The sequence below is a fragment of the Dromiciops gliroides genome, chromosome 6, assembly GCF_019393635.1.
Source record: "Dromiciops gliroides isolate mDroGli1 chromosome 6, mDroGli1.pri, whole genome shotgun sequence".
Taxonomy (NCBI): Eukaryota; Metazoa; Chordata; class Mammalia; order Microbiotheria; family Microbiotheriidae; genus Dromiciops; species Dromiciops gliroides.
The window spans coordinates 85,658,835-85,672,203 of NC_057866.1; positions in this window are offsets into that span (position 1 = coordinate 85,658,835).

A 13,369-nucleotide genomic window follows, 5' to 3' on the forward strand; every position below is an offset into this window, starting at 1 on the left:
AAAATACCTCATACATTAAAAAAAAAATGTAGTCAGTTCGGGGCAGCTAGGTGGCACAGTGGATAAAGCACCGGCCCTGGAGTCAGGAGTACCTGAGTTCAAATCTAGCCTCAGACACTTAACACTTACTAGCTGTGTGACCCTGGGCAAGTCATTTAACCCCAATTGCCTCACTTAAAAAAAAAATGTAGTCAGTTCCATCCTTCGCAATGTCATTTGATGCTCACCCTTACCAATTGCCTTTTTTTAATAAAGTGGTCATGCTACAGAGCCCTGAGACTTCCAAACAATCTATAGGTCTTTGGAGTCTCTCCTTTCTTTCTTCTGAACCATATTTCCCTGCCCTCACCTTCTCTCATCTTTGCATTGAAATCACCAAGTATCATCATCTGTGTTAGGATGAGGGCTGCTGCCTTAGGAAACTGCTGATAAAACTCACTTTGTCAGCTCATTTCTTTGCTTCTCTGAAGAGCACCTGTGGACCATCCTTTCATTCAGCCACAATGTCCTTCTTTCCTCTGGTTTGATTTATAACAAGAATGTCAAGATTGAAGTACTTCAGCTCTTCCAGGAAGATATTTATAGACCCACTGGTCGTTGGACGAGGCTCTTGCATTTAGATCTCCGGACAGTCTGTTGATAATCAAAACTGTGGTTTTTAGTGCCCTTGGCATAGGAAGGGAAAAGTGTAAGGCAACAGCCAAGCTCTCTCAGTCACATGTATGTGCACCGTGATTCTTTTTGAAATGAAGAAACTGACAACATGGATGGCATGGCTAGTGAGGACGTTTAACACTCTGATACCTCCTAGAATTGCAGTTCTCCTAGTTGGAAGGGACTGTCTCTGGTACTCTGTTTTCATCTCTCTGTCTCTCCATATCTCTCACTATCACTCTGTCTCTGTTTCTCTGCCTCTATCTCTTTCTCTGTCTTGTTCTGCCTCTGTGTGTGTCTCTCTCATATTAGTCAAGTCCATAGAATATCCATGATGATTGGTCATCCCGAGGGTGAGGAACTCACCACCCACTAAAGCAGACAAGTCACTTTGGGGTTTGTCCTTTATGTGGCACAGAAACCTACCTTCTGGCCACCCCCACCCATTGTTCTGAGCTCTGTCCTTTAAGGTCAAGTGGAAAAAATTGTGCCCTTCTTCCTCCAAATATGTGAAGGTGCCTGTTCTATTTCCTCTGTATCATCTTTTCTCCAGGCTGAACATTTATAGTTCTTTGCACTGATGTTTTTTATGGTATAATCTCTATTTCCCCTCACCATCTTGGTCACCTGGACATGCTGAAGTTTACTTCTGGGCATCTAAAATATGATGCCCAGAACCAGACATGATAATACACACATGATCTGACCAGAGCACAATACAATGAGATCATCACCTTATGTATTACCGTGTTATTTAATGGAACTTATTTAGCTGTTTCAGTCATGTCTGATTCTTTGTGACCCTATTTGGTGGTTTTCTTGGCAGAGATACTGGAGTGTTTTGCCATTTACTTCTCCAGCTCATTTTACAGATGAGGAAACTGAGGAAAACTGGGTTATGTGACTTGCCCAGGGTCACACAGCTAGTAAGTGTCTGAGGCTGGATTTAAACTCAGGTCTTCCTGACTCTAGGCTTGGCACTTTATCCACTGTACCACTTTATCCTAGCTGCCCCAATGGACCTTAAGATTGCATTAGCATTTTTTGGCTACTGTGTCACACTCTTGGCACACAATGAGGCTGTCCTAGGACTAGATCATCTATAGTTAGTTACTGGGTATATTTACAAATTAAATAAAAATATAGTCTTTTATATTGTATCCCAGTAGGAAATAAAAGCAAATAAAGTACAAATCTCTTTTTTAATTTATTTTTTATTATTTTTTTTAATGAGGCAATTGGGGTTAAGTGACTTGCCCAGGGTCACACAGCTAGTAAGTGTTAAGTGTCTGAGGCCGGATTTGAACTCAGGTACTCCTGACTCCAGGGCCAGTGCTCTATCCACTGTGCCACCTAGCTGCCCCACAAATCTCTTTTTAAAAAAAAAACCTTCCTCTCTTTCCCCATCTCTCTCTTTTTGCCCTTCTCCATGTTTGTTTTCTCTCTCACCCTTTCAGTCCTACCCTCACAGATATCATCTGAGGAGGTAAGGCCAATGGAGAAGGACCCAGCCATCCTCACCAGTAGCCAACCAACTGCCAAGTACAAAGAAGGTGAGCCAGCCTAGCTGAATCGGTAAGGCACCTCGAGGGAGGGACAGGAGGCCCGCAGGTCAAACCACCACTATGTCCACCTTGACAGGACTCTCCCCTCAGACTCTGATGGTGAAGGCCCTGAATTAAGAGTCCAGAATAGCAATGCTTCTGGCCTAATGTTAAATTGCTCAACATTAAAAACAGATCTGATTTTTCCCAGTAGAAACGACATTAAAGAAGAGTTATTACCTCATTTGCTGCTACATCCTTAGGACCATTGGACCTTTCCATTTGACTTGAAACTGAAACTTTCCAAGTGTGTTGTCTCTCCTGTTAGAACGGGAGCTCTTGGGGAACTGGGACTGTCTTCCTTTTCTCTTTGTTGCCGAGCACAGCAAGCCCTTAATAAAAGCTTTGTTTATGCTGTGATTCTTCCTTTCCTCCTCAGTCTCTCTCTTTTTCTCTCCCTCCCTCATTTGTACACACATAGGCATTCATACGCATATATAAATGCTCCCATCAAAGTAAAATCTCAATTGACTAGAATGTAAAATTAACATGCCAGTTCCCCCTCTGCTCACCCTTCTTTTAGGAGAAAGAAGCAAGTGTGTACTTCCTAACGATCCGAACCGTCTAACCAACCTGCTTCACATTGAAAGGAAAATGCTTTGCACCTGTAGAAGTGAGAGCTGCTACTTCCTCTTCTTTTTCATGTTTTAGGAAGGGAGGACAACAAAAAACACTGAAGTAAAAAGATTAGTCAGCTTACTCCCAGTGAACCTGATAATTAGATTTACATACATCTAGCGCATTCCCATAAATTGAATTTCCTTCTGGCTCATGTCAAGAGTGCTGGAGGAAGACTTCCTAGCTAGAGTCATAAAGAAAAGGGTAAATTCCATTTACCTCCTTTGTCTTTCCATTTTCCAGGACTTCCCATGTTGAAATGAACAAGATGGTGGGATCTTAGGGCAGTTCTAAGGGCCTTGAGCGTCTGTTTATTGACCTGCATTCAGAAAGGGTCATAACTCACTCATCTCATTCACATGGAGGATTCATCCTGTGTCAGCTAGGCAGCTAGTGGTGCTGTGGATAGAGCACTGGCCTGGGAGTCAGGAGGACCTGAGTTCAAATCCGACCTCGGACACTTGAAATTTACTAGCTGTGTGACCCTGGCTAAGTCACTTAAATCTGATTGCCTCAAACATCCCAGGGCCATCTCTAATCATCCTGATCTATATCTGTCCACTGGACCCAGATGGCTCTGGAGGAGAGAGTGAGGTTGGTACACAGTCTTCCTTCGTTTAAATCCAAATCAGTGCAAGTCATGATATCACCTCCCAATGTCATGGTCCTCTTTAAGAAAGAAGGACAGGGGGAAGGACAGGTGGCACAGTGGATGAAGCACCGGCCCTGGATTCAGGAGGACCTGAGTTCAAATCCGGCCTCAGACACTTGACACTTACTAGCTGTGTGATCCTGGGCAAGTCACTTAACCCCCATTGCCTCCCAAAAAAAACAAAAACCAAAAACAACAAAACCAAAACCAAAAACCAAAAAAAAAAAAAAAAAAGAAGGACAAACATCAGCGGCAACAACAACCTCCATAGAATAGAGGTTCTACAAGGGTCCCAGCTGACTCCCACCAATAATAATAGATGAAATTTAAATCGCATTTAACATTTGAAAAGTGCTTTGCCTACACATCTCATCTGAGCTTTACAAGAACCTTGTGTAGTAAACATAACAGTTATTTTTATCACCCAGTTTTATAGGTTGTATGAGTTGCCATATCAAAAGGATCAGAGGTAAGATCTGAACCCAGGTCTCTTGACTCAAATTCCAGCCTCATTTTCTACTTTGTTCTTGTTTCACATTTGACTCTTCATGATCCCATTTGGGGTTTTTTTTGGGGCAGAGACAATGGAATGGTTTGCTGTTTCCTTCTCCATCTCATTTTACAGATGAGGAAACTGAGGCAAACAGGGTTAAGTGACTTGCCCAGGGTGACACAGCTAAATGTCTGAGGCTGGATTTGAACTTGGAAAGATGAGTCTTCCTGAGTCCAGGCCCAGCACTTTATCCACTGAACCACCTAACTGTCCTGTACTTCTATATATACTACTGAACTACAACATGGCTTAGGCTCACTTATACAGACTTATTCCACATAAAATTATAGACTTTTAGAACCACAAAGGGTTTTAGAACATCACAATAGCTCATAGTTGTTTAGACCATTAATTAACATGTTCAAATACTTTCCTCACACTGACTTTGTAAAGTGAGTGAGACAAGTACTTATGGCTCCCATTATACGCTTAAGAAGCCTGAGGTACAGAGAGTTTAAGGATCATACAAATAACAACTGATATAATACACTATGTCCTAGGTCTTCCGGGTCCTGGTCCAATGTCATCTCCATCTCAACATTTTGCCTCTCTCTCTTTTTAAAATTCCAGTCCTCCTGCTTCACTTGATGCCAACTTCTCCTTGGCCTCAGTGAAGATATAAAAGAGCATTTGCCATCCTTCAAAGAATAAATCTTCAAATGCTTCAAGACAGTTATTAAGTCACCCTGCAGATGTCTCCTCTTTAAGCTAAATGGCTTAGATTTCTTTCAAGGTGTTTTTTTCCCAAGCCTTTTGTTATTTTTTTGTCCTGGCTCTCCTTAGATTCTATCTCTAAATTCCTTAAGTTAGTTCTGACAGTTCTTTGAATTAACAGTGTCTTTATTCCCAAGATTCAGATCGATTTAGTCATTTGAAGGTGCTGCCTACCCACACAGCATCCCCGTGAGGCAGAGAGGAAGCAGCTGCTGCCCCTTCCACTCAGAAAGCAGCGTGTGGGCCCACTCTCTCAGCGCTGGTACAACAGAACCAGGCCCAAGACCAAGACCCTCCATTTATTAAATAAGTTGGTGGATTGGAGAAGGGACTGGCAGAAGGTGGCTTCATCTCTTAAGCTCTGCCTCCACTTGCCAGGATTCTTTGGGGGCACTTGATACAGCATACTCAGCCATTGTTAAAGCATGAAATGCTTGTGGTGGAGTAGAAAGCCCTGGGTTGGGAATCAGAGGACTTGGGTTCAAATGTTGACATTGTAATTTACTGTGGCATGATTTTGAAAAAGTCATTCGACCTCTCTGACCCTCAGTTGTCTTGTCTTGATTCACCTCTCTCTGATCCTTTCCTTCTCCAAATCCATGATTCTAGAATCTATTTACACATATACATACCTCATTTATCATGTGTATATATCTGCCTACGTGTGTGCGTGTGTCCAGTCATTGTCCTGGGTATTCATTGCCCCACTTTGATAAGAAAATTGTCCCTGTTTGTTCTGGGTTGATGACGCCTCATCTTTATCTCTCCATTTTCTGACAGTGGCTCAGGATAAGGAAATTACCTGAAATCTCATCACTGTGCAGATTGACATAGCTTTGATACTCAACTCAACTGCCTGAGTTACCTTTCACCTCTGATTGGAGGCCTGGAGGATTAGAGTAATACAATTCAGTCATTTTTCAGTCGTGTCTGACTCTTCGTGACCCCATTTGGGGTTTTTCCTTGGCAAAAATAATGGAATGGTTTGGCATGTCCTTCTCCAGCCCATTTTACAAATGAGGAAACTGAGGCAAACAGGGTTAAGTGACTTACTCAGGGTCACATAGCTAGCACGTGTCTGAGGCTGGCTTTGAACTTAAGTTTTTGTGACTCCAGGCCTGGCACTCTATCTATTGTACCACATAGCTGCCCTGATAGAGCAATAATCTCCTCCCAAAGCCTTCCTTCAAAGAGGACTCAAAACTTTCCAACTAAATTCTTCATTTTCAGGCAGCTGCTACCCCCACGCCAGGTACCCTCTGGCACCCCTTCCCCTTTCCCAATTCCTTTTGTATGTCATCTTCTCCCATTAGACTGTAAGTTCCTTGAGGGCAAAGACTATCTTTCTTTTTCTTCTTTGTATCCCTAGAACTTAATACAGTAGACCTGACAGTAGTAGGCACTTAATAAGTGTGACTGGTGACAACTAGGTGTGAAATTCTCTTTAAAGTTCCTTGATAAGGTGTCAATTCCTTGTCTCATTGGAATTTCCTGCAAAGACACCACAATAGTGAAAACTGATTCATGACCAACATACACCTGGGCTATGCCTATGGCCTTGGCTTTGCTACTGCTACTACCATCACTTACTACTATTGCTATTGTTGCTGCTGCCACCACCACCATCACTACTATCCACTACTTACCACCTACTACCTACCACCCACCACAATCCTCCACTGTGTGGTTGTTCAGTCATTTTTTCACTCATATCCAATTCTTCGTGACCCTGTTTGGGGTTTTCTTGGTAGAGATACTGAAGTGGTTTGCCATTTCCTTCTACAACTCATTTTGCAGATGAGGATCCGAGGTAAACAGGGTGACTTGCCCAGGTACACACAGCTACTAAGTGTGTGAGGCCAGATTTGAACTCAGGTCCTCCTGACTCCAGGGCTGGTGCTTTATCCACTACGCCACCTAGCTGCCCTGAGAGATTTATTTTAGGGAGTCAAGTCACATGTGTGAGGACCTTAAAGGTCATTGAATCTAACCCTCCCATTTTACAGATGAGGAAACTGAAACCTAGTTAGGTTAAGTGACATGTCTATGTCACATGAACAGTAAGTGGCCCAGGTGAGATTTGAATCCAGATCTTCTGACTTTGTAAGTGCTCTTTCTACCGCATCATGCCATGTGTGTGTGTGTTGATGTGTATGTTACATTTTGCCACTAGATTAAAGGTTTCCTCACTGAAGGGACCCTGTCTCATTTGGACTACTTTTCCTCAATTATTTGCAGAATGCTCTCTATACAACTTAGGTGCTTAATAAGTCTTGAATGAATGAATGAATGAATGAATGAATGAATGAGTGAATGAGTGAGTGAATGAATGAATGAGTGAATGAATGAATGAGTGAATGAATGAATGAGTGAGTGAATGAATGTATGAATGAATGAATGCATGAGTGAATGAATGTATGAATGAATGAATGAGTGAATGAATGAATGAATGTATGAGTGAGTGAATGAATGAGTGAGTGAATGAATGAATGAATGAGTGAATGAGTGAGTGAGTGAATGAATGAATGAATGAGTGAATGAACGAATGAATGAGTGAATGAATGTATGAATGAATGAATGAATGTATGAATGAATGAATGAATGTATGTATGTATGAATTAATGAATGAATGAATTTATGTATGTATGTATGAATGAATGAATGAATGAATGAGTGAATGAGTGAATGAGTGAATGAATGTCTCCAGTGTAGAGTTATTCAACATAGGGTTTGAGGAGGAGGATGCAAATTTTAGCCCTTGCCCAGGGTGAAAAAAAATGCCTCATCTCAGCTCTGGGCAAGATCCCTGTTAATTGTGTAAATCTGCTCTTTTCCCAATTGGGGGGGGGGTGTGGAACAGAAACAATCTAACAGTATTTCTTTCTAAATTATCAACTCTCAAAGCCCAATTTCCATTTCTGTAGGAGAAATAATAGTCATATCCAAATGACACTACTCTCAGTTCTCAGAAATTCAGTTCTCAGAAATTGTCTAACTTATCACTTCATGGACTTGGAAGAATTCAATGAAGCTATCAGTAGTGATGGATGGTGGAACACTGGGAAGCACTCAAGCCTCATAAGTCTTTCCAAGCCTCCCCATCCCACAGCCTTCAGCTGCCTGCCGATGACAACTGAATATGGCCACTTAATATCTGTAAAACGAAAATTATACCCAGCTACAACACACTCATCACGATGGTATCTGTCTCTCATTCCATGATTGCATCTAAGACTCCAAACATAGCCCAATCATTTATCAGCCAAAAAGGAATCAGTTTTGGAAAGTAGATTAATAAACAAATATGAAGGATCAATCAATGCAAATATATTAAATTAATATTGTTGGAATGTTTTCAGCTTGATTTATCTTTTAGACCTTGGAGAAATGAAGCATTTTTTTTCTCTAAATAGAAGGAAGAACATTCTAACCATCAAAGGTGTTTGAAAATGTAATTGCCTGCCTGGGTAAGTAGTGACTTATGCATCCTTTGAGTCAAAATTGGGAAGATAATTTGTGGAAGACATTATAAAAAGATTTCGTTTTGGGGGAGGCAACTGAGCTATATGATCTTCAGGATCCTCTTTAATGCTAGGAGTCTATGAAATGAACATTTTTCATCTGTTACTAAGTCACCTTTAATGAAAAAATGCAATTTGGTGACAATTAAATTCAACAGTTATTTGGAGCCTTCTGTGTGCTAAGCATTTGCACTAGGGTTGGCTAGTACAAAGTTTCTCGTTGGTGTTCCTCAAGACCAAGTTCAGCACCATCTTTTATACTTGGTCTTTTCTGCTCTCCTTAGCTATTTCTGGGTTTCCATCCTAGGAGCATACTTTGCCCTGTATCGGCCTCATATGTCTTTTGTATATACATATATTTTGTATTTATACGTACATATATACATACATAATTGTTGGTGGGTCATTTCAGTCATGTCTGACTCTTCATGACCCCATTTGGGGTTTTCTTGACAAAGATACTGAAGTGGTTTGCCGTTTCCTTCTCCACCTCATTTTACAGATGAGGAAACTGAGGCAAACAGGGTTAAGTGACTTGCCCAGGGCCACAGATCTGGTAAGGCTGAGAGTGGATTTGAACTAATGAAGATGAGTCTTCCTGACTACAAGTCCAGTGCTCTATCTACAGCACCACCCATGTGCATATATACACACATATCTACATACACATACAATATATATGTATATATATACATACACATATTTTGCATGTTGTCTCTCTTGTTAGAATGTAAGCTTTTTGAGAGAAGTGACTTTCTAGAATAAAAGGTGTATTTGAAAGAGAAAGCACAAACTTTTAAATTAAATTCGAGGGACTACTACTTATAAAACAAACTTACAAAAATGATAAAAGGTGGAAACAGTCAATGTTAGAGTGATAGCAGGATGATCTGTATGCTGGTAAATTATTGATGGAGTTGTGAATTGTCCAATAATTTAGGAGAAAAAAATGAAATCAGGCAAAAAATAGCAACTACTTGTCTATACCCTTTGACTCAGAGATCTCACTGCTAGGCATATAAAAAAAGGTGATATACAAAGAGGTCCTACTTATATTGAAGTATTCATAACAACACTTTTTTTTAGCAATAATCTTTTCTTTTCTTTTTTTTTTTTTTTTGATGAGGCAATTGGGGTTAAGTGACTTGCCCAGGGTCACACAGCTAGTAAGTGCCAAGTATCTGAGGTCAGATTTGAACTCAGGTCCTCCTGAATCCAGGGCCAGTGCTCTATCCATTGCGCCACCTAGCTGCCCCCATAACAACGCTTTTTAAGGCAACAAAGAATGCAAAACAAAAGGGGTTCCCATCACTGAAAAGTGGATCAACAAATTTTGGTACATTACTATAATGGGATATTATTAGACTATTAGAAACAACAAATACAAGGAATTCAGAGAAATATGGGGTGGCATATGAACTGATGAAGAGTGAAATAAGAAAAACCAAGAGAACAATATATGCAATGCTTCCAAGAGTATAAATGGGAAGAAAAATGAAAACGCACACTGTAATTACAATAACCAGACTTGGTCCTGAAAAAGAGATGAGAAAAGACATCTCTCTGATTTGTTGGAAAATTAGGGGACTATGAGTGTCCAATGGTACATACACTGTCAGATGCGGTCTGTGCTTTTGATTGGTTTTGCTGGACTATTTTTGCTTTTTTTGTTGTTTTATATTTTTATTACTAGGAAAGGCTTGCTGCATCAAGGGAGAATATTCAGAAATGAATGTTCTGCAAAAAACATAAAGTCTTGATAAAACTTACTTTAAAATATAAGATAAAATCAATAGCTCCCCACCCAGAGAATAAATGCAGAAGCACCTCCTTCTTTTGGGGAGTTGTTGTTCAGTCATGTCTGACTCTTTGTGACCCCATTTGGAGTTGTCTTGGCAAAGATAATGGAGTGGTTTGCCATTTCCTTCTCCAGTTCATTTTACAAATGAGGAAACTGAGGCAAAGAGGATTAAGTGATTTTCTCAGGGTCACACAGCTAGTAAGTGTCTGAGGTCAGATGTGAACTTGGGAAAATGAGTCTTCCTGACCCCAGGCCTGACACTCTATCCATTGCCCCAACAAGCTGCCCCGACCTTTTGAGAGAAAGGTGGGGAATTACTGGTGTGCCATAGTGTATGCACTCTTGGCCATCATCGATGTCAGTTTGTTTTCCTTAATTGTTTTTCCTTATTATAAGAAAGAATTGAGTGGGTGATGAGAGAGAGGATTAATATCCAGAAAGGACTGTGATATAAAAACAAAAGTCATCAATAAAATTATTTTAAATTTTAAAATAAATTTAGAAAATAAAAAACAGTATGCTTTGGCTGGGAAAGAGTAAATGTTGAAGAATTATGTACTCTACAGTAATGTAGTAAAGAGAAAACTGGATAAAGAGCCAAGAGACCTGTCACATGATTCCAAGTAAATTCCTTCACTGTTCTGGGCCTTAGTTTCCTCATCTCTAAAATGAAGGGGGTTGGTCTAGATGATCTCTAAGGTCTGACACGGTAAGAGTCTGTCTAGTGTCCTGAGCCTCAGGTGCTTCTGGCTAAAAGGTGACCTGATAATTAATGATCACTCAAGAGATGAGAGCGATGTGATAATCCATCCTTGAATGGATCCTGAAGCAGTAGATAATGTGACAATAAAATTAATCTTGTAGAAAAACACAATTAGCTGTATCATTTATAAATCTCCTTTCCTTCCACATGAGGCAAAGAGAGAAGAAGAAAAGAGCCCATCCGGGTACATTGGCTCAGGCTCCAAGTTCACATACATTTTATTGGAAAAATATTTTTATTTCCTATCAGAAGCTCATTGCTTGGGGCTTTAAGAAACATATCTGTAAGTCAGGATAAAAAGATTTGCTTACTAGGGGCAGCTAGGCGGAGCAGTGGATAGAGCATCGGCCCTGGATTCAGGAGGACCTGAGTTCAAATCCTGCCTCAGACATGTGACACTTACTAGCTGTGACCCCAGGCAAGTCACTTAACCCCCATTGTCCCACAAAAAATTTGCTTACTAATAGTTAACATTTATATGGAACTTTATAGTTCATAAAACACTTCACTTATATTATTTCATCTGATCATCACAGCAACCCTGGAAGGTAAGTACAATTATTATTCCCATTTTGTAAATGGGAAGACTGAGGGTAAGAAAGACTTACCCAGAGTCACACAGCTAATATAATGTCTAAGATAGGACTTGTAGTCAGGTCTTCATGACTTCAAACCTAGCACTATAGCTGTGGAATCACTTAGATCCGGATAATAGTAAAAAAAAAAAATATCCTCCAGTCTTTATCCCTTGATCTATATTCTAGGCTCCATCCTATACTAGATTCCTCAAACTTATCTTCTAAAGCCAGAGATTTTTTCCTCTGTCTTTGCCCTATATTTCGTCTACTCTTTTAAAAAATCTTATTTTATTAGTCATTTTCTGTAGGAGATGGAGAAGCTGGTTTACTTTGAACCAGCCAGCCTGATGTATTAATTTGTGTTGGTTACCATGTATGTATCATATCTGCTCTCTTCCCCCATTAGATTCTAAACATCATAACAATAAAAGTTATATCATAAGATCATAGATCTTGAAAGGGACCTTGGGAATCATGTAGTCCAACCTCTTCATTTTGCAGATGAGCAGAGTAAGGGCCAGTGAAGTTAAGTGACTCATTTTGTACCAAGCAGGCATGTTCCTGGAGGCAGTGAGCATCACGAGGCATAATTCAAACCCAGGTCTTCTCATTCTAGAGCACGTGTTCTTTCTATTACACCAGACAGCCTTCCAAGTGCTACCTACATTTTGTAGTTCTACATGGCCTGCATGTGGTATGCACTTGGAATTGAAATGGTTTGAATCACCTGTTTGTTACCTGCCATATTGATTTCTTAGACCAAAGCAGATTGGAAGAAACCAATTAGAAAAGGGTGATGATAGGCTGACAGTCAGCAAAAGGTGACATCTGACAGATTGATACCAAAAAATTAGGCAAAAAAAAACCCTGTAAGAAGCAGACAAAAGTATTTAAAAGCACATCAGATTGGGGTCTCTGGGCTGCAAAGCATACTGTCTAACACCTCAATTGCCATATGACATAATCATTTGTGTTCATAATGATGACCCTGTAGCTTCAATAACAGTATATATGTTGTGTTCAGTCTACTCTGTTTAAGAAGGCAGGAAAGTGCACATTCAATTTTTACAAAGATTTCCGCTAAAATTTTTAAAACATTTGGTACTTAAAGACATTAGCTTCAGTTATCAAGAAAATTCGCTTGTTGGGAACAGTTCGTTCCCCCATGCTGCTCGATAAATGAGGCTTTACTGCATTGCAGATGAGATTATGAATTATTATTATAAAATCCATGTCATACCTAAAATAAATAGGGCACAGGAGAGCCTTCTGGCAGGCATAGACAATGGGGAGCCGCATGCCTCTACGCTAATTTTACACATGCTTCAGCTAACTCAGAGATCCAAAATGCAAAATCAGAGAAATTACAGATGGAAAAGACCCATTAGGTCATCTGGCTCATTTATCTGCAATGCAGGTCTGTTCCCTACAGTGTCATCCCCCGTGCACTCAGGGGTATTGTGGGAATTTGTGACACTCTCTCTGGGACCCAGGCTTCATAAACCTAAGAATGAATGGTAGACATCCATTTGTGTTTCCTAATTCAGTAATTAATCCAAGTGTAACATGGATGGGTATTATTGTTATTGTTCCTTGGCATGACTGTGGTCCTTTATTTTGGCAAAGTTCTTTTCTGATCATTTATTGGTTAAATAATTTAACACAAGGTATTGCTTGAGCTAGAAACCTGCTAGAAACACTTAGCTGACTAAAGGCAATATTCAAGTGTTTATGAGAAAGGTCAAGGAAAAGTGCAATGAAGTTATTTTATCTATCTCCTCTTTTTAGATGCAGGATAATACAATGAAAAAACACTGGCAGGGGGGTTAGAAGTCCTGAGTTCTAGTCCCAGCACTGCCATTTAATAGCTGTGTCATCTTGAGCAAATCATCTGAACTCACTTGAGTTGTA